This window comes from Neomonachus schauinslandi, chromosome 5, assembly GCF_002201575.2.
Source record: "Neomonachus schauinslandi chromosome 5, ASM220157v2, whole genome shotgun sequence".
NCBI lineage: Eukaryota > Metazoa > Chordata > Mammalia > Carnivora > Phocidae > Neomonachus > Neomonachus schauinslandi.
The window spans coordinates 59,122,294-59,145,082 of record NC_058407.1 but is presented as its reverse complement, the minus strand read 5'-3'; the positions used below and the strand labels follow the sequence as shown (position 1 = coordinate 59,145,082).

At 39.6% G+C, this 22,789-nt stretch overlaps 1 pseudogene; it reads left to right on the top strand.

Annotated features, from left to right (window-relative positions):
* Positions 1-4,914: 4,914 nt before the first annotated feature.
* LOC110577415 lies at positions 4,915-5,808 on the top strand (annotated as a pseudogene).
* Positions 5,809-22,789: the final 16,981 nt, after the last annotated feature.

The window sequence follows — 22,789 nt, the reverse complement described above, 5'->3', positions numbered from 1 at the left end:
AGCAGGTCTTGTCCTTAGTCTCTGCAGCATCAGATTTGTGGGTTGAATCATTGGCAATGCCTGATTATGCCTCATGGAATCTCCGAACTAAGCATGGCTCTATGGGGTTCTGGACCAGACATCTGCCTCAGACAGCAGCTCAGTATAAGTTACTTGAGGGCTAATTTTTGGCAGTCCCCTGGGCCCTTTTAGAGACAGAGGTATTAATGGGCTGACAGCCAATACTGCTTTGTATACAAGTCCCCATCCTGCTGTGGACCAGGGATTCAACCCAGCAGAGGCTTGGCATGGCCACTGAGGACTCACTGTTAAATTGGGAATGGTACCTTTTAGGAAGGGGCTGAACCTGATGTCAAGGGCCTTTTTAAATTACAGGAGGATGTGACTTCCCTCCCAACTCAAGTGCAACTAGTGCCACTCCCACAGTTGGTTCCTTTAGCAGTTTTGGAAGCCCCTTGGGACCCACCTTCTGACATGGAAAGAGAGTTGGTGTTCTTCACTGATGGCAGCACCACCACTGTATGCAAGGCAGCCTGCTGGAAGGCCACAGCATATCATCCTGCTAGTGGCATTTCCCTAAGTCAGGGAGGGCTCTCCTGTCTCGGCCCAACTGGCAGAGTTGGTGGCTGTGCACTTGCCTCTACAATGGCCAGGCTGTAGAAACGCCCAAGCACATACATTTTTGATGATTCCTGGGCAGTAGCCAATGGGCTTGCAGTGTGGTCTGCACAATGGCAAAAAGATAATTTCATGATTTAAGGAAAGCCCCTCTGGAGTGCCTCCATTTAGGAGGAAATAGCCAATTTGTACATAAGGATTATGGTCAATAATGTCTCGGCATACACATGCTAACAAACACAAGAAACACATTATAATAACATTGCAGACTCATCCAAATTACATACGGGTTCCAAATGAGCCACCTTTTGGAGTACCAAACACAGCCCTGGACACAGCTAATCCTCTAGAGATGCCATATCCATAGCAGAGTGGGCCCATATTATATCAGGCCATAAGAGAGTGACAGCACTCACCGGGCATACAGGTGCAGCCACCCCCCCCCACCCCCTGCTGCTTTAGCCAAAGTGGTGGCAGGTAAGTGCCCCTTTTGCTCCCAAAGAAAACTCCGAAAAGTTCCCACGTGGGGACATGTGCCCCTTGGTGACAGAACTTATTTGGTGGAAAACTGATTTTACCAGACCACTGCTGCTTTCTGCTGGAGCTCCCAGGTATGCTGCCACCATCATAGAACCTTCACTGGACTTCTGCTGGCTGCTCTTTCCAAAAACGCTGCTTCCCATCATAGAATCTCCTCCTTAACCAGGTATGTGTGTGTCCCCTTTGGCCCATGAGACATTGTAGATTTAGGTCAAGGTACCCATTTCACCTCCTAAGCTGATTAGACAGGGGCTCCAGAAACACGGAGTCTAGTGGAATTTCCACCTAGCCTATGGTTCTCAAGGGGCTGGACTTAGAGAGAGGCAAGTGATTGCTGTTCCTATTGTCGAGACATCACAGGACGGATTGTGAGTTTACCCAAACTATTCTATGATGATGCTGTCTTGGCATTCATTTTGTGTGGCCAAATGGCCCACAAGAGCCTTGGACTGACACTAGTCCCCTCCAACAAATTCATGCCCTAGAGAACAGCTATAAGCAAATGTAAATTCTTGGTAGGATCCTCTCTCCTGAACCCCCAAAGCCTTGTGAGCAACAGTCTCCCTTGCTTTCCAGAGCCTTTCCTTTGGTGTCCCTTAAGATAAGAGCCTTGTGGAGCTTACCAAAACCTGCCTCTTTTCGGCTTGAATTGACCAATCTGACCTTAGTCCAAGAACCCCAAAGCTCTCCTTCCACGGAAAGCATGTGCCCCAGGTCCTGCTGCTTACTCTTTGCCTTCACCCTGTGGCCCCCCTCTACATGCTGTGTACTTTCTCCAGGCCCTGTGAGTACTAAACTTCTCTATTTCAGTTTCCCTTGTGGTCCTTTTGTTGAACTACAGCCTGCCATGGCATACCCTGGTGTGTACTTAATAAATATTAATTACATGTTAATTTAACAAATTCACAACTGAAGTTCATTCAAGTTGTTTTGTAGTTCTCCCTTCTATTTCTCAAGTTTAAGAAAATTAATATAGACTCAGGGCTTACAATAGTGAGAAGCCTACTCTGGGCCTTCAGGTGACCTTAAGGAACATTCTGTCCACCCAATTCACACCAACTTCCATACAGTTCCATACAGTTTTTGTCCTTTACCCTTCATCACTGCCAAGACTGGGCAACGCTGGTGTCAAAGGAAATATTAGCAGAGCAAACTCTTGACAGTTTGCACAGCATAGGGATCAAAGTGTGAGAGTGAGGACAAATGGCAGTTGAGGCCTACGGTCAGTTTAGGAAAGAAAACAACATGGTCTTCTTTCAGGATACGCCTTAGTTTCTCTTTTAGCTTCCGAGAAGCTTTTCTGTGTGTCTCATTTTTTCCCCCACTTTCTTAATGATATTTTATGCTTTCACTGTATTTCTTTGGCCAGTTAATTAGGCTCTTTTTTTTTTTTCCCTAGAAAGACAGGAGCTTTAATTTCCTACTTTCGGAGAGACTCACATTGGCTTACATTATTTTAAATGTAGCAGCAACAGTATGTATTCTGTAATTTACACATGAATTGTAGCACAAATTCCTTTTTTATTTATTGGGATTATAAAAAAAGTGAAAGTAAATTATGAGATAGTGTTACGGAAGTAGATAATTTATTCTATTTGACATCCTTTTCTTACATCCATTATGCCATGTAGTATCTGGGAGGCTGTGTTGCTCATTTCCAGAGAGAATTCATTTTGTTTTAATGACAAATGCAGTTTAAGACTGAAGTAATTTTAACATCCTAATGTCTTTTTTCTATTGAGTTACCTTTCAATTCAGATGAAATGTGGTTCAGTTTCCTTCTGGCAGTTGCTTCTCCTTACTTCCCCTCTCCCACCCTTTTCTGTTTCTGCCCCCTTCTCTCATCTCAAGTAATGACTATATTCTTCTGTTCTATCTTCTAGAAATGTTTCTGTTTTGTCATTACATTTAAATCTAAAATCTTCCTAAAGTCATTTTTTGTGATAGTAATGTAGAAGTCAAATTGTATTTTATTCCATATGGCTATCCAATTGACCCAGCACCACTTATTTAAAACAAACAAACAAACAAACTTACAAACATTTTCTGACTGTTCTGCATTGCCACATTTGTGGTAAAAAAAATATATACAGTTCCTGAGATTAAGAATTCCTCATATTGGGGTGGGGGGATGGGTTAGCCTGGTGATGGGTATTAAGGAGGGAACGTTCTGCATGGAGCAAACAATGAATCATGGAACACTACATCAAAAACTAATGATGTAATGTATGGTTATTAACATAACATAATAAAAAATATTCTGATTATAAAAAAATATATATATACCGTTCCTTTATTTCTCTTGTCTATATTATGTCCTATTTTCCTGTTTGTCTATTCTTAAACAGTACCACACTGTCTTAATTACGGTAGCTTTACATTGTCTTGATATCAGATAGAGCAGGTCTTCCACCTCTGACTTTCTTTAGAAACATCCTGGCTTTTTTCTGTTCTTTGCCTTTTTTTTGGGGAGGGAGAGAGAGAGGGCAGGGGAAGGGGCAGAAAGAGAGGGAGAGGGAGAATCTGAAGCAGGCTCCACGCCCAGCACGAGCCCGATGCAGGGCTTGATCTCACAACCCTGAGCCCAAATCAAGTCAGATGTTTAACCGACTAAGCCACCCAGGCACCCCAGGCTGTACTTTCTAATTGATTAAGTTTTTCTTTTCAGCTTATCTCTGAACTCAGGCAAAGACTCTTGGGGCAAAGCATTCTGTGATATGAACCGAAACTACTTCCTCGAGCAATAATGACTAATACGAGCCAGCAAGATCCCATGTGATGGACCCCAAAACAACCTTCAACCTGACCTTATTGCCCATCTGCACATACCCACTGACCTTTGTCCCACATTTCCCTTCTATAAACCAAGAAGTGTTTTTAGCACTTTGGAGACAGTCTTTGAGATGTTATTCCGCTGTCTTCTGGTGTTGACCTCACTGAAATAAACTCCTTTCTTGTCTCACCATCACTTGCCTCTCTGCCTTTGGGTATTGTCAGTGGCGAGTGGCTGAACCTGGTCTGTTTGGGATCCCTAGAGCCAGGTGCTCCTGCACCCTTGTGCCCTCGTTACCTTGCAGCCCTGAAGCAGGCCCCCACAACCTGTGAATGAACAGATGTGTATGAGTTCTAAAAAAATTTTGTTTACATAAAATAAGAGACTGGCTTGGGAGCTGAAGTTTGTTGAACGCTACTTTGGACAAACAGGTTTATTTATTATACCCTAATGCAGTCTTCTTTTACTTCTTCATTCGTATTTATTGTTTTCTATTTAACAATTATTTGCTTATGTCAATATGTGAAGCTGTTTTCTTCTGTTGTCTTATTCCTTGTTTCATTTTATTTTTACATTTCACATTTAGAGAGACTATCCATGAAGAATAAATAGTTTTCTTTTGTATGGAGGTCAGTATTCATTTTTATCTATATATCCATATTTCTTTGCAACATTCATTTAAGAGTTCATCTTTTCCCCAGCTTTGTTACAAATCAGATCGCTTTATGTTTGTGAATTTTTTGAGCCCTCTGGCCTGTTCCATTTTTCTATTTCTCTATTCTCTTTCCAACCCAGAATGTTTATTTAATAATAGAGCTTAAAAGTAAATCTTTATATAAGCTAGTTAATTCCTGCAACTTTGTTCTCCATGATTATCTTGGCTATATTTACCCTATGAAGTTCCCTATTGCTAAGTAACAAAATAAGACACAAACTTTGTGTCTTACAATGACGAAATTTATTGTTCTTTTCCGTTTTGCAAGATGGCGTGTGAAAAGGCTGAGAAGCCAGATACTAAAGAGAAGAAACCTGAAGTCAAGAAGGCTGATGCTGATGGCAGGATGAAGAAGGGTAACTTTAAGGCTAAAACACCAAAGAAAGGGAAGCCCCACTGCAGCCAAAACCCTGTCCTAGCTGGAGGAATTGGAATATATTTCCCATCAGCTATGTATTCCAGAAAGGCCGTGTACAATAGGAAGTATTCAGCAGCTAAATCCAGAGTTGAAAAGAAAAAGGAGAAGGTTCTTGCTACTGTCACAAAACCAGTTGGTGGTGACAAGAATGGTGGAACCTGAGTGGTTAAACTTCACAAAATGTCTAGGTATTATCCTACTGAAGATGTGGCTTGAAAGCTGTTGAGCCACGGCAAAAACAACAACAACAAAAACCTTTCAGTCAGCATGTGAGAAAACTGCAAGCTAGTGTCACTCTTGACACCATTGTGATCATCCTCACTGGGCTCCACAGAGGCAAGAGGGTGGTTTTCCTGAAGCATTTGAGCAGAGGCTTGCTACTTGTGATTGGACCTCCAGCCCTCAGTCGAGTTCCTCTACGTAGAACACACCAGAAATCTGTCATTGCCACCTGCACCAAAATTGCTATCAGCAATGTGAAAATTCCCAAGCATCTCACTGATGCTTACTTCAAGAAGAAGCTGTGTAAACCCAGACACTGGGAAGGTCTTTGACAGGGAGAAAGAGAAATGTGAGATTATAGAGCAGAGCAAGGTTGATCAGAAAGCTGTGGACTCGCAAATTCTGCCAAAACTCAAAGCTGTTCCTCAGCTTCAGGGCTACCTCTGCTCTGCGTTTTCTCCCACAAATGGAGTTTACCCTCACAAACTGGTGTTCTACATTTCTTACAAAGAACCTCATTAAATAACTGATCTATTAAAACAGTAACGACAACAACACAAATGAGCTTCAAAGAGGACCTCAGGCTCCAGATGACAGGAATTCACCTTGATTTCAGCCTTGAGAGACTCTGAACAAAGAGCCCAACAATGCCATCCTTGACTTCAGACCCACAGACCTGGAGGATAATAAATTTTGTTGTTGGCTGAATTAAGGCCATTCAGTCCTTAGTTATAGGACTAAGGGCCCCATTTGCCTGTTGGCTATTGGCAAGGAGTTGTTCTTAGCTCCTTGTGGTCACTTTCTGTTGCTTATGCGTTTCCCTCTTCATCTTTTTTTCCTTTCACTTTATCATTTATAAAGCCATACAATTGGTTGCAAAGAAAGGAAGCAGCTGTACAGGAGTGGGCCAGCATCGGTGTACAATACATTTATGTCCAGGATAAGTAGCACAGGTCAGGATTTATATAAGGTGGCACTTCATCTTTAGAGCCAGTAACAGTGTACTGAGTTTTCTGAGTTTCAAAACTTTCTGACTTCCTTTTCTGTCACCAGTGGGAGAAAGCTTTCCTTTTTAAGAGCTCATGTGATTAAACCAGGCCCACCCAGATAATCTCCTTATGCCATATAAACTTAATCATGAGTGTAATGACATCATATTTACAGGGTTCAGAGACTAGTGCAAGTCATCTTTGGAGAATTACTTTAGAAATTCTGCCTACTGCAGTCTACCCTCTGGCTTCCAAAGATTCTGTTTGTCCCAAATGCAAAATACATTCACCTCCTCCTATGGTTCTGTCATTCTATTTTCAGTATCAACTGAAAGTTCAAAATCACACCTAAATGTTGTCAGCTCAAAGATTCCAGATCTCATCATCTAAATCATCTGAATGAAGTGGCTGAAAACCCTGAGCACAATTCCTCTACATCTGTGAGTCTGTGCAATTAAAGGGGTAATTTATTTCCTCCCAACATACAACAGTTGGACAGACATACGATGATAGCTAAAACATTCTTGTTTAAAAAGGGAGAAAATAGAGGATAAAAAGGAGTCGTTAGTCAGAAAAAATTTTGAAATCCATTAGGTTTCTAGGCATGTGGACAATCCTCCCTGGTACTCACTGTGGTTCTGCTGAGTCAAACTTTCTTTTTTATGAAAGGCAGACCGCATGTGATGTGCCTAGCTGTTTAGTTTCATCAGCCTGCTTCCTGGTCTATAGAAATTGGGTTGCCTTTCATTTTTACTCTCTCTTTCTCTTTCTGTCTAAGCTGGAAATGTTTCTGCTAACATAAATCTCTTACAAACTGTGTAGGCCTTGTGTGGATGTCATGATGACCCACTTCACTAGTAGAAAGATATGTCCACAAATCTTTCCAATCCCTTCTCTATCTTTGGCTAGGCTGGGATGTCTAAAGGTCAAGGCTCTTAAACTTCCTTTGATGAGCAGCTGAGATCTATGTGGACACCTTTACTATTTTAGGAGGATTTTTGTGTGACTGAATACTCTGGCCTTTTGATCTTTGAGGTTCCAGCAAGAGGAGTCGTGTAGTCACAGTTAGCTTTTTCTCTATGCCCACTTTGTGAGCAATCTGTTAACTTTAGGATCTTTGCTGTCTGGATAGGCAAGAGTTTTCCAAATCCTCTATTCCTGGTTCCTTTTTCTTTAACAATTCTTCCCTCATTTTCCCTCTCCTCTCGCATTTTACTATAAGCAACAAGGAGAAACCAGGCTGTGCCTTTAATACTTTTCTTGAAAATCTCCTTGGCTAAGTATCCAACTTCATCATCTACAAATTCTGCTTTCTGCATAACTGAAGGAGACAACTCCACAAACTTTCTGCCAGTACATGAGAAGGATTTTCTTCTTCCAGTTTCCAATAACATGTTCCTCACTTTTTTCTAAGTCCTCACCAGCTGCCTCTTTTGCATGACCATTTCTACAACAGTCTATTTTTTTTAAAAGATTTTATTTATTTATTTGACAGAGAAAGAGAGAGAGCACAAGCAGGCAAAGTGGTAGACAGAGGGAGAGGGAGAAGCAGGCTCCCTGCTGATGTGGGGCTCGATCCCAGGACCCTGGGATCATGACCTGAGCCGAAGGCAGACGCTTAACCGACTGAGCCACCCAGGTGCCCCTACAACAGTCTCTTTAAGGCAATTTAGATTTTTCTATCCTGTTCCTCAAAATGTTCCCAGCCTCCAACCCCTGCCCAATTCCCAAAGTAACAGTTTTAGGCATTTGCTATGGCAGCATCTTCCTTCTAGGTACCAAACTCTGTGTTTATTTTCTCTTGCTGCATAAGAAATTACCACAGATTTAGTGGCTTATATGATACCTTTTTATCATATCATAGTTTTTTAGGTCAGAAGTCTGGCATATTGCAATTGAATTCTCTGTTCAGGGTCTCACAAAGCCAAAATCAAGGTGTCAGTTGGGTTGGGTTCTCTCCTGGAAGCTGTTGGGAAGAATCCTCTCCCAAGCTCAGTCACATTGTTAGAAGAATCCTGTTCCTTGTGTCTGTGGTTGAAGGTTCTTGGTTCCTTGCTGGTTGTCAGCTGCAGGCCACTGGGCCCTCTGAGAGGCTATTCACATTCTTTCTCGCATGGTTCCTTCCACCTTCAAACCAGCAAAGGCTTGTAGAATACTTCTAACACTTTCTCTCTCTTAACTTCCTGTTCTGACATCACCTAGAGAAAGCTCTCTTTTAAAGGCTCATACAATTAGATCAGATCCACCTGGATAATCTCCCCATCTTAACATGGACTGTATTATATAATTTAAAATAAGTGCAGGTTTGATAGCTCATCAGATTCATAGCTTCTGACGATTAGGGTAGTACATCTTTGGAGGCCATTTTAGAAATTCACCCTACCACAACCTTGAAATCGTAGAAGCTACTAGCCAGTTTCCAAAAACAAACTGCCCACATTTTGACTGGAATTTCCTCAAATCTATAAATCAACTTGGAAAGAATTAGCATTTTACAATATTGTATCTTTTAGGCTGTTTATATGGTTTATCTCTTCCATTTATTTGTAGTAATTTCTATTTGGAAGTCTTGAACACCTTCCCTTACATGACTTTTTGAGTATTTGATTTTATTAATGGTATTATAAAGGGTATTATGTAAGCAATTCTAGTTTTTTGTTGTTAGCATATATAAATACAATTGATTTTTGTATGTTGTCCTTGTGTCCAGTACAATGATATATTTGTTTCTTGATTATGATGACTTAGTAGCAGATTTTTGGCTATGTTTTATAAATTCTATGCTGTCATCTGTGAGTAATAATTTTACCAAATTTTCTGCGTCATTTGAGATAATCATATGGTTTTTCTCCTTTGCTCTGTTAATTAGATGCCCAACACTGGTGATTTTCTAGTATTAATCCTATCTTGTATTCCTAAAATAAATTTGATTTGGTTGCATTGTGTTATTTTCATTTATTTATAACTGGATTTAAGTTGGCAATACATTATTTAGGATTTTTGCACTTATGACCATGATAATGATTGTCTTGCAATTTATGCTAGTATCCTTTCAGGCTTTGGCTTTTGGTTATCAAAGATATACTGTTTTCATATATTCCCAGCCATAACTGAATTTCCCAGTCCTACTCAGGGTAGATTAACTCTGATGAGGCTGATTTATGTGGTTTTCTAATATATACATCTCTTCCCTAAACTTCATTTGAAATTATTGTATACTTAGGACTTGATGCAGTACAGACTTCCTGTTGCACAGACCTGTTTGGAGCTTCCAAATAGTTAGGAATTACTCTTGCCTCAAAAGTTGTTTCTTTTAGTGAAGTCTTTAATCCTTTCTATACTCTTTTGCTCAGGATCAACAGTGATGACAGAGAAAAAAATACCAGAATATCGTATGGCACCTAGGACAGTTTTTGGAAAAGGGTTGGCAGGGTACAGAGTAAACACTCTGGATCCTTCAGCAAATAAGAAGATAAACACTGATAGGGTGTGTGTGAGGGTAGAAGGAGTTCTGGGAAGAATACTTCTGAAGCTTTCCAGAGTGAGCAGATGGATATTGGCAAGGAGTCAGAGAGAGTCTGAGTATAATTGTCTTCAAGCTTCCAAGAAAGAAGTTTTAGAATTCTAAAAATACTATGCTAACTGCAAAAATTGTATAAATAAAACAGTGTTAGCAGAGTTTGAAGTGAGTAAGGGATAATGAGATATATGGATAAATTGAATATGAAAAAATATTCAAAGAGACATGGACAGTAAAAATAGAAAGGCTTTCAAATTTAGAAAAAGGGAAAGGGAAAAATGATAAAGGAGAAAGATATAGTGCCATATTCCCAGAAAGAAAGAGCAAAGATAAAAAGGGATAACACTCAGAAATATCACTCCTTTAATTATTTAGCTTTGTGGAGGAATTACTGTTAATTTGTTTTGTGTTTCCAGGCTTGGAATGGCCACTCAAAATTAGTGCTTTGTATGTATAAATTAATTTGAAGAAAGCAGTGTCTTCATATTTTCCTATTCATTGATATGGTTTACCCTTCATAGTTTATTTTTCATAGTTACTGCATAGATGTTTTGAACATCTTTTAAAAGATGTATTACTAATTACTTGGTTATATCACTGTTATAAATTGTAACATTAAAAATTCTAATTGTTTTTTGCTGGTATATATAAATATAAGTGATTTTTGTATAGTTACCTTATATCTTGGAAATGGTTACAGTTTATTTTTAATTCTGAATGTTTTTCTGTAGATTCTTTTAGATAGTCTATGAACAGAATTATTCCACTTATAAATAATTAACTACAGTTTCATATTTTCTTTCTATTCCTTTTCCCTTCATTTCATTTCTTGCCTGATTGTCCTGGTTGAATCTTTAACACAATGATAGATGACATCCATCTTCATCTCTGGAGAATGCCTTTAATATTTCAACCTTAGTATGATGCTTGATATTGATTAAGGCAATTCTATTTATATTTTTCTAAAAATTAAAAAATAATAAATGCATATTGAATTTTTTTTAAAGATTTTATTTATTTATTTGATAGAGAGAGACACAGCGAGAGAGGGAACATAAGCAGGGGGAGTGGGAAAGAGAGAAGCAGGCTTCCCGCTGAGCAGGGAGCCCGATGCGGGGCTCGATCCCAGGACCCTGGGATCATGACCTGAGCCGAAGGCAGTCGCTTAACCAACTGAGCCACCCAGGCGCCCCTGCATATTGAATTTTATCAAATGTTTTTTATGCATTAATTGAGATAATCATGATTTTCTTCCTTTGTTCTGTTCTAACTTTGGTAGACAGAAAGAGATCCATATCCTAATTGCTTCAACCTGCATATATGTTAGATTATATGGAAAGTGAGATTAGGGTGGCAGATGGAATTAAAATTACTAATCAGATGAATATAAAGTAGGGAGATTATCCTGAATTACTTGGCTAGGCCCGATATAATCAACAAGGTCCTTTAAATGTGAAAGAAGAAGGCAGAAAAGTCAATGTGAGTGATGTAGAATGAGAAAGACTCAAACAGCCATCACTAGATTTGAGAATGGAAAAAGGCCACACCAAAAAATGTGAGCAGACTCTAGAAATTGATTTTCCTCTTTCAGAAAGAATGCAACCCTGTCCATATCTTTTTTTAAAAATTTTATTATGTTATGTTAGTCACCATACAATACATCATTGGTTTTTGATGTGGTGATCCACGATTGTTTTTGTATAACACCCAGTGTTTTCGTATAACACCCAGTGCTCCATGCAGTACGTGCCCTCCTTAATACCCATCACCGGGCTAACCAATCCCCCCTCCCCCCTCCCCTCTAAAACCCTGTTTGTTTCTCAGAGTCCATAGTCTGTCATGGTTCATCTCTCCCTCCAATTCCCCCCCCCCATTTTCCCCTTCCTTCTCCTAATGTCCTCCATGTTATTCCTTATGTTCCACAAGCAAGTTGGTACAGCCACTTTGGAAAACAGTGTGGAAGTTCCTCAAAAATTTAAAAATAGAGCTACCCTATGACCCAGCAATTGCACTACTGGGTATTTACCCCAAAGACACAGATGTAGTGAAAAGAAGGGCCATATGCAACCCTGTCCATATCTTGATAATAGTTTCCAGAGACCCATTTTGGACTTCTGATATCCCGAACTATAAGATAATAAATTTGTGTTGTTATAAGTCACTGTTTAAAGTAATTCGTTATGAAGAAATTGGAACCTAATATACTGACATTGATTGATTTTCAAATATTAATCATCTTGTATTCCCAGAATAAACTGAATTTGGTGATGTCTAATGCTTTGTATTTATTATTGGATTTACTTTAGTAATTTATTGTTTATAACTTTTGCCTTTATCATCATGATAATGATGATTCTGTAATTTTTCTTTCTCATAATATCTTTTTCAAACTTTGGCATCAAGGATATACTGGCATCATAAAATTAGATAAAGATATTTCATAGGTTTTTCAACATTTGGGAAGAATTTGGATAAGATTGGTATTTTCTTCTCTAAATCTTAGGTAGAAAGTCCTGGTGAAGCCACCTGGGGCTGCAGTTTACTTATTGGGAAGATTATGAATTCAGTTTATTGAATAGATATATGACAATTTAAATTCATTGTTTCTTCTAGACAGACCTTTCTCTGGCTCCCGGAGTGGTCTTTCAGCAACAATGCCCTTATGATTCCCAGAGACCTTCTACTTTAACAGGAAGGATTTGTGACACACATCATGAAATCTTTAGAGAGTCTATGGTCTAGCTGAAAGGTACCATGAGATACTGGATTTCTGAGATCTTAGCAAAGCGTCCTTTTTAATCTCATCTCTATTTATATTTTATGATGTACAGCTAGAAGAAATACTGATGACACTTTTGACATTTTGCCTGAAAATCTCCTTAGCTAGATTGAACACTTCCTTAGGTACATTTCTATATTCTGCGTTACTTCAGGCAAGGGATTTCCCAATTTTTATGCCACTATATAGCAAAGTTTCCCTGAGCTCCAGGTTTTTTTTTTTTAATTACTGAGAAACCTTTACTGAAAAGTATTTAATACGAATAAAGGTATAATAATTACTAAGCATCATTGGAAGACACAATTCAGAAGAGAATCTTGTTTGAGCACCAAAAAAAAAAAAAAATACAATTATATTCCACATAACTTTAGGAAAAAGCAAAATAGTGCAAATAAAGCTACCCACATTACCTACATTGTCATCATAACACATCTGTACTGTAACTGAGCAAGCCAGTTTAATTTATGGAACTAATCTGACAATACTTTTAAAGTTTGTCTGGTGATATATAATTGCTAAAGAATTAAATTCATTTATGAAAGCAAATACTAAGAAATACCATAGGTCACTAATCATCTGCTAAGAATATGAGGTTTTGAAAAAATGCCATTGAAGGTCCAATTCCTTTTTTCATGAACAAGTCACTGATTTCTCAGTCAGCTTTTCAGGTGGAATCTCTAGAGTCTGAGGTATTGTGATGAATAGGAAAGATGTATGTTACAAATTACCACATTTCTCTGGAAGAAACTGATTGTCAGATGAAAGTCTATTGATGAATTTAAGCAGGTAAAAAATATTTAGTACTTATTTTGTGTTTTTGTATTGTGTTAAATATTGTCACAGATTCAGAAGCAGCAAAAAGCATGGCTACAAACTTTTAAAAGTTAGTAGTAATAATTAAAAAGTATTAGACACTAAACTCTAAGGTACTGTTTCTTCATGGCAAGAGTTCTAAGTACGGGGACATTGGTGAGGTCAGAAAAATAAGGAGAGGCTTCATGAGAGGAATGTAGTATGGATTTCAGTTTGAAAGGTGGGGAGGTAAGAAGACAGACAGAGAACAAAGTGTACTCTAGCTTTTAATAACATTTTTCTCAGTTTCCTTTAAGCCCTCACCAACAAGCTTCAGTCTTGTCGGGTGTTGGTTAATTATTGCCTTTTATCTCTTACTTCTTATTCCCTGTACCTTTTCTAAAAGACAATGACATATGTTTCAGGTTTTTGTTATCAGAGCATCCCATTTCTGGTACCAAAATCCATATTTGATCATTTACTTCTGCGTAACAAAATACTAAGATTTTATACAATAACCACTTTTGTATGCTTAGAGAATCTGCAAGTGAGGTATTTGGCTAAGGCACAAAAGAGATGTCCTCTCTCTTTCTCACTCTGTCTGGGGCTCAAATCATTTGGAGGCTCTTTCAAACATATTTCTTTTACTTGGTCTGGGATGACATTAAGATTCAGTTTAGTTAAGACTGTGGACCAGAATGCTTATACATGAACATTTTTTGCAGCTAGGACTCCTCAGTATGATGGCCTCAAGGTAGTTAACACAGTGCAGATGGTTTATCTCCTTAGCCAGATCCAAAAATTCATTAGGTATATTTATTTACCACTAATTACTTTAGTGTATATTTCTACTAAAAATTTTCTTACAAAACCAGAATATAGTTTTTCATTTTAGTAACTTCAACATTGACAATACTTTTATGTCCTCTAAAAAATGTACCCAATATCAGTCAGTATTTGACCCAAGAAAGATCCCTTATAAAATTTTATTAGTCTAGTACATGATCATATATTTCATTTAATTACTTGGGGTCTTAGTCTTCTTTATTTTGGAACATTGTTTCTGACTTAAAAACATCTTTTATGACATTGATAAGTTTAAGAATACATTTCCCTTCCCATTTTTGAAAAAAGTAAGAATTTCCTCATTTGGGTTTTTAAAAATTTTTCCTCATAATTAGATTCAGGTTACACTTTCCCCACTTGAGTACTACATAGGGGATATTGTGTCCTATGCAGGATAAATGATTAATTCTTAAGAGGCCAATTCATGTGGATTTCCAAAGCCTATTGTGTACACTTACAATGAAATTATTGTAGACTCAAGGCTTGATGCAGTACAAACTTCCTGTTAAAAGATGTTCTTGAGGTTTTGGTATAAATTACTATCACCCCAGAATCTGTTCTCATGAAAGGGCTGTAAGTCTTTTTTTGGACAGTGGTGCAAAATAGATTAATAGTAATGGCAGATAAAAATCACACAATGTCCAAGAAACTTGAGCAGGTTTTTCCACAAATATGTGCCAGTGTGCAAAATCAAGCAAGTGTGATGATCCAAGAAGGTAAATGTCAGGGTAGAGGGTGGTGAGCAGGAAGAAGGAGGCTTGATTGAATTTCAAGTTCTGCTTGGCACCATATTCAGATGACACCGCTCTAAGGAAGAAAACTGTGGAACTATGAGTGTTGTCAGATGTCTAGGAGGGTAATGGATGATCAAAGATTGATGGAATAAGTGTGAGGGTTGAGGGAAGTAAGGAGGAGGAAAAGGTAGGTTCCTTTAAGTGTTCCAGGATGCACCTGACACTGTATTCAGAAAGGTGTTTTGCTAGGATGTCAGTGAGGACATTCTAAAAGTGTCATTGTTTTCAGATTTCCAGGAAGGAGATTTTGGATGCCTGAGAATGATGCACAGTCTGCAACATTTAAGTAAAACAAAGGCAATTTGTTAGCAAAGATTGGATGTGGTCAAGGGATGATGGGAACTATCAATTATATGAGTGTGACAAAGACATTCGGACTAGAGAGAAGTGTAGAGAGAAACAGGAAGATCTTCAGAAAATGAAAAGAATGCAAAATACAATAAAGGAAGAAGTAACAATGCAGTATTTCTTGAAAGACAGAGACAAAAATAAAGCAATAAATTTAGAAACTATCACTCTTCTGAATGTTTAGCTTCACAGGAGAGCATTTTGTGGTTTGCTCTGGGTTTTCTAGCAGGGAGCAGCCATTCACACTTAGTGGGAAGACGATGGGCAATGGTAGAAACTGATATAAACTGTGAGTGGGATGAGCTTGGATTGGGAAATGAAGAGGAACTGGGGGGATATTTAGAAGTTCCTTTTGTTGATTATGAAAAGCCAATGGTGGGGAGAATTTGTGCTTAGGAGAGATCTTTCTGACAGCAAAATAATTAACAAGGACACATGAAAGTTCTGGAAAGACCTTCCCTGGGTTTTCATTACAGGAAGTACTGTGAGGAGTTAAGGTACACTGAGTAATGGATATGCTTCACTTGTGTGTGTGGAAGTCGTATCTTCCTCTGTGGGTGTATGTTGCTTTTTGTGCAACTCTCTGTATATCCAGATTTCTTTCATTAAGATTTGAGACAATTAAGTACCTTTGTAGCTAAATAGCATTGGAACTCACTCTCTCTTAATTTTGTTTATGGGATTCCTGCCTGCCTAAATCTTCTTCCTCTATTTTATATCATAACTCACAGGCATAGCCTGAGACTGCTTTCCAAGATGTCATCCACATCCACTTGTCCTTACTTCTCATAGTATACTCCCTCTCTGATCCTTTAAGAAAAGTTCTCTCTTTGTTTGATGCTTTTATATCAATTTCTATTGTATTCATTTATGCATTCATAACTCATTTCTCAGGAGCTTACTAAGTGCTTGGTACTCTTCTAAGTCCTATGGAGTAGAGTTGAACAAACTAAACTTTTGTTCCCTTAGATCTTATTTATTGAGGAGAGGCAGAAAACCAAACAAAGTGCAAGACACAAAGAGCCAAGAAAATATCAAATAATGATAAATATTATGATGGGAATAGAATCAAGTTACGTGATGGTGGCTGAGGGGTACTTCAGTTTGGAAGCCATCAGAGACTCTCCTGAAGAGGCGATGTTGAGGTTGAGATTGAATGGCAATAACGTATGACAGCAGTCACAGGTACTGAACAGAGTAGAAACAGGCTGCGTCTGTACCTGGCACTTGGTACACTTTCAGATTTCTAACGCTGGAGAGTCACTGTGCACTGTGTGTGCCTCAGCTCCTTGAAGACAGAACGGGACAAGATCTTACCTTTGGTGCTAACTCCCAATTCTACTGGGCCCCCCATCACCCTCGGACTTCTCTTCAGCCTTCATCTATGTCTGTGCCTTGTTAACTCTTGTTTTATTGAGACTCCAGTTGTGTGTCCTTGCCCATGGCAGCCCAGGATGGCTGCAGAGGCTTTCATCTTCTGCACGGTGTAGGGTGGGGGGAGAGGGGTCTTGTTTTGGACTGAGTCCTTGATGCTTCTCTCTAGGGCCTGTCTTCAGAATGAGACTGCTTTTCTGGTTTCATTTCCCTTTCAAATATGCTCCAAGTAGAGTGTGTCCTAGTGAATGAGGCCAGGTTTGTGATCACTGGGAAATCAGGGATTAAAGAGCTGTGATCTCTGTGTGCAGGAGTACTAATGTGTTGGTGATTTAAGATGACCCCATTACATGTTTCCCAAGTTGTTTAATATAAAAATTACAATAAATATGAAAGCACTCCTTGAGTTAAGAAATCTAAAAGTATTTTGTGAATAAAATGAGACACATGTGTTAGATTGGAAACCTTTGTGATTTTAGGAAAGATGAAAATGATACTACTACTCATCTGGTACAAGTCCATAAATGATAAGAACAGAAGACAGAGAGATAACAGATGTTATTGGGCAAAACCTGAGAGGAAAAATTCAAGTGGACAACAGATAGATCAGTATGCTCAAGTGTGCTGTAATCAAGAAATGCAAATAAGCAAGACAAATATTGCTTCTGACATATCAGATACGCAGAGTTAAATCAGGATAGCTGTTAGTGCTGGCAGAGAGGGTAGGAAAAACAAGAGCCTATATTCTATTCTGTCAGTGTTAATTTTTAGGGTCCTCTGGGAAATGAATTTCAATATATCTGTTCAATTCAAATGGTACATATGATTTTATTAAAAACCCTCTGGAGACCTATAGCAACTTTTGTATGTAAAGGTACAGTCCAAAGGATACGAATGGCTTCATGATTGGTAGCAGTAAAACACTAGAAATGACCTGGATTCCCATCAGCAGGGAGAGTAAGTGATGACATAGCAAAGCCAGTGAGAAGAATGCTGTAGATGTGCAGTGGCTGACTTGATTTCTAGGAAGTAGAGTTGGTTGTACAACAAAGAGAGAATGGTCTGGAATATAATGCCATTTTTGTAAGCCATTTTGTAAGACACAAGTACATGTAGACGTACGTTTGTAGAGACACACACTTGCATATGAGAATGAGCACGTGGACAAACTCGTTTAACATGTGCTTTTTGGTGGTGGGAACAGTGATAGTATGGAATGCTAGGCAAGGAGAAGCATGTGTTCACATATGCATATAAAGGTTTAGGAGATGTGTTATTAACAAAGTAACAATGGCAGTTATCACATTGTGTTGGAAGGTCTGGTGACTTTTACTTCTTACACATACTTCTATTTTAATTTTTATAATGAAAATTATGAAAATATTGTTTTGGGAAAGGGCAGTAGTTAAAAGTTTTGGGGATGCATTATGTATTTGACTTTTTAGGATATATATATACCTTCTTTTTTTTTTTTTTTTTTTTTTTTTTTTTAAAGATTTTTATTTATTTGACAGAGAGAGCACAAGCAGAGGGAGAGAGAGGGAGAAGCAGGTTCCCTGCTGAGCAAGGAGCCCGATGTGGGACTCGATCCCAGGACCCTGGGATCATGACCTGGGCCGAAGGCAGCCGCTTAACCGACTGAGCCACCCAGGCGTCCCTATATATACCTTCTTATTTTCTTAGTAATAATAAATATCCTGAGGCACAAGTAAATTGGCTACATTGGCTGATATATATGTATATATACGTATACGTGTAAGTTTGGTTTCACATAAAGTATATTTAAATAGAATTTGACAGATCCCACATAAATGTACATAATTAAAAGTGGGAATGATCTCAGTGTAATTTCGATATTGCATTCCCAATATATATACAATGCCATTTGTTTTAGTGAAAAATTTGTTGGTATTTGTGAGCATATTTTCAATATTTACATATACTATAACTCAGTTTTTAGATGCTCCTAAAAGTACTATTTGATAGATACCATTTGAAGCATTACAATGTCATCAAATTCCCATCATGTCAGCAAAACAATCTCTGAGAACTCTTTGTCCACATTTATTGTGGAAGCTGGTCAGATGACAGGTGAGCGTCCAGCTGTGCTGGTGGAACCCTTGGTGGGGGACTTGGGGTCCTGCTACTGCACCTGGGAATCTGAGGCTCAGAGTTATTTGGATTTTTATGTGTCCTGTGGTATCAGTGGTCAATTTACTGCCCTTCAAACCCAAATGCGCCCTTCAGCATATGCTCTGCCACAGTGCAGATGGCTCATTAAGCATTTGCCCTTTACAGTGACCACAATGTGTATTTTCTCAGTTGAGGCCACTGGAGAGAGATTGCAGGAGGAAGGGGCTTCCCTGCGGTTTGTAGCTGCAGCATGGTGGTCAGCAGTGTGGGTGTGGGACTGTGTGGATGAGTCCTGCCCCAGCCACGTGGCCAGCATTTGCAGTCCTGGGGGCACTGGCAGCCTGGGTCTGGATGGGCAATAATCTCTCCACAACCCTCTTGACATGGGAACTGGCGTCCCAAAGGCCCTTTTCTGCACCAGTCCCAATTCACTCAGCAGGCCCTGCTAGTGGCCTGAGGGTTCCCACTGAGCCGCATCTCTCTCTGCAGGCCCCATGTGGCCCACCTATACCCTGAGCCCCTACCTTCTCTGCACATTTAGGCCATGGGTTGCTGATTGTCTCCTGCCCCCTGCACCCCAAGGGGCAGGGGGCATGGTTGTTCCCTGCTGGCCCAGCAACTACAGACCAGCTTCAGTGTGGGAAAATCAGGGAACATCTCTGCTATGCCAGTGGGTGGAACTCCACCTTGTTGACTGAGGTCTGACCACCAGTTTCAGGGAGAAGGCCCCATTCCACCATTGTCCTTCCCTGAATATTCTCCCTCAGCCCTGGGGCTCCACATGGGGGTTCCTTGGAGTTACCCATGTATCAGAATTCAGTATTCTTTATATTAAAGTTCCCCTGTTTCACCCACCGTGTTGTTTCTAAGTCCTGAGTGGACCCTAAATGATGCACATTTGTAGTCTTTCTTCAGCAAACCAGTCATCCCCTTCACTCCATCTGGTGGGTCTCTGTGCCCTGTGCTGGCAGCATGGTGGAAGGCATACAGCGGGGGCTCAATACCGAACCATGTGCTAGGTCAGACTTCAGTTTGTGTCCGGTTCTGTTGAGAGCCCTTGAGTGGCAGGGCTGGGCTGCTGGGGTTTATTCATGCTGGGTATAACCCTAGAGCCCCTTTACTTTCTGGCTACTTTCTTTTAACTTTTCTGTTTCTTTTCCTTCAGAATATGTTTTGTTTTGATTTTTTAAAAATGTTAACTTTCCACCATGGTTTGAAGTTATGTGCCTCATGGCAGAAGTGAGGTTACCTAGGACCAGGACATCGCCTTGCCTCAGAGAGCAGAGCAGCTTCTCAGGGATTCCTGCGGCCTTTCTCCATCTACTCGATGAGGATCTCCCCACATGTGTTGGCAAGCAGAGTGGCTTTTGTGTCTCAGAGACTCACACAAAGGAAGGAAGTGATCTTTGGGGTTTTCCTTCACTCCTCATTGTAAGTTTGTACATTTAAACAACATCTGTCCTGCCTCTCCACACTCTATCCCAGGTAACAAGAGTTTTAATGTCTGTTTTCATGAGTTTGGCTTTTTTATCCCAAATATAAGTGATACCTTGCAACAGTTGTGTTTCTCTGTCTGATTTATCTCACTTAGCATAATGTGCTCAAGGTCCATCCCTGCAAGGAATGGCAGCTCTCCTTCTTCCTCATGGCTAAATTAATATATTATGTATATGTACACATATGACATCTTCTTTATCCATTTACCCACTGATGGGCATGTAGTTGTTTCCATCATTTTGGCTATTTTGAATAATGCTGAAATAAACATGGGAGGGCAGATTTCTCTTCAACATTGTGTTTTCGTTTTCTTTGGATATATACTCAGAAGAGGGATTGCTGGAACACATGATAGATCAATTTATCGTTTTTTTTGTGGAATATTCATATTTGTTTCCACAGCAGTACACCAATTTACATTCCAGTCAACAGTGTACTGTGATTCTATTTTCTCCACAAGCTTGCCCACACTTGTTATCCCTTGCCTTGTTGCTGACAGCCATTCTCATTGATGTGAGGTGCAGGTTTGAATAAACCCCCAAGTGTGGGTATTGGGCTCCTCCAGCTTGTCAGCAGAGCTGGTAATCATGGTGCCACTCTACCCTACAAGGTGAGAGGAAGCCTGGAAGCAAAATTGTTTTCTGGAAAATGTTCAAATATGCAAAACTCTTGACTTAAAGCCCATGTCAGAATCAAGGGACTAAAGTGATCTTTCCAAAGGCCTCTGGCTGTGCTGTTGACTCTCTAGAGGTTTCTCTGAGTATCAACATTTCCTGACATTAACTAGCCCGGATTCTGATCTGGCAGCTCCTGATTGGTGCCCTCTGCCTTTATAATGTCAGGATGTGGACTGCTGGAGTCAGAATCCTACCTTCTCCTGAGCTCCGACACTTTCCTCTCTGTGCTCCCTGCTAATCAATTCACCAGCATGAAGGTCTTGGTGTTGCTGGTACTGATGGCAGTTTCTACCTTTCTGGTGTCAGGCCGTAAGTAAAGCTTCTTACCTGATAAGCTCTGGAGCAAGAGTACATCATGATATAAGGTCTGTGTGGATGTGGCTTTGGAGGGGCTTAGAATGCTGGCCCCTGTGTCTTTCACTCCAATACCCTGTTCCATTCCTGTTTTGACTGACCACTCAAGATGGACACAACTCTCCCTTTAGGCTCTGACAATTCAGTGAGGTCTTTGCTCAGTTTTAACCTTGGAATGCAACTTCAATATTAGTTCAGGACCATACATCAGAGGTTGATTTCAGGAAAGCAAAAATGGAGATGTATTATGTTTTTTTGTGGGATTTTGTGGGTTTCATATTATCTGTGCATCTTTTTGCCCTCAACACGTGTGGAAAGCCTAAGGTTCTTCAATTGTGAAAGCTTGCAATATTGTCCCTATTGTCTCTTCCATCTATCCCCCCCCATACTGCCGTTTAACTTACATCTATTTTTTATTTTTCTCTTTCAGAGAATACAAGTGCTCCCTCTGGTAGCTCTACTGGTAAGTCTGTGCTTACACTTCATCTCCCTCCTGTCATGACTATTTTCCATTCCAGCTTCGTGTCAAGCAGCCATGGAAGCCAGTGTATAGAGACTCCAAAGCAGAAGCCTGGGGAAGCACGTTCCTGTTTCTAATGTTCATTGTGAATGTAGAAAATATGTTGATTTCTTTTTTTTTTAAAAGATTTTATTAATATGTTGATTTCTTATGCATTATTAGAGAATATGAAGACTCTGGCACGGATATATAAAGTGGAGTATATACATTGTTCTCTATGAAAAATGACAAGGATATGTGGTGTGAATTTGTAGTCTGGGATTTGGGGAGTTGTTAAGCCTTTGTGATTACTATAAATTGAAGGGCTGAATACATGGGCAGAGTGTGAAAATAGGGGTTAATATCTCAGGATGACAGAAGAGAATGTAGATGCTGAAGGTGATGTAGAAATGCGGGCATTAAGACCACATGGGAATGTAGAACGGAGACTATGGAATGTAGGGGTGAAGTAGAAGGATGGCCTTAAGCTTTCCTCTTTGTAACGATATATATGCCTATTCCTAGGCTGACTTGTGTTTTCCTTCAATGATCTGAAATCCAAGTTGTGGACCAAAGACCCTAGTATATTTTGGATTTCTCCCACAGTGTCCTGTATGTCCAATGCCATGTGTGTTTTGGTCATGCAGACATGAAGAAGATTTCTCTTTTTATCCTCCACAGATGGGGACCTGTATCCTTTGGTCATAAGGGCATGGACTGCAATTACTGTACTATATGTCCTACCTGCCATGTGAGGCCAATGGAAAACAATATTCTCCTTTCTGAATGAGGACAGAGACAGCATGGTTAGAGTGTGGTTATGGAGAATGAGTTATTCACTTGTTGAGTTAGACGCAACTCACAAATGTAAGGTCTGACTCTGGTTATCTGTCAGGAGTTC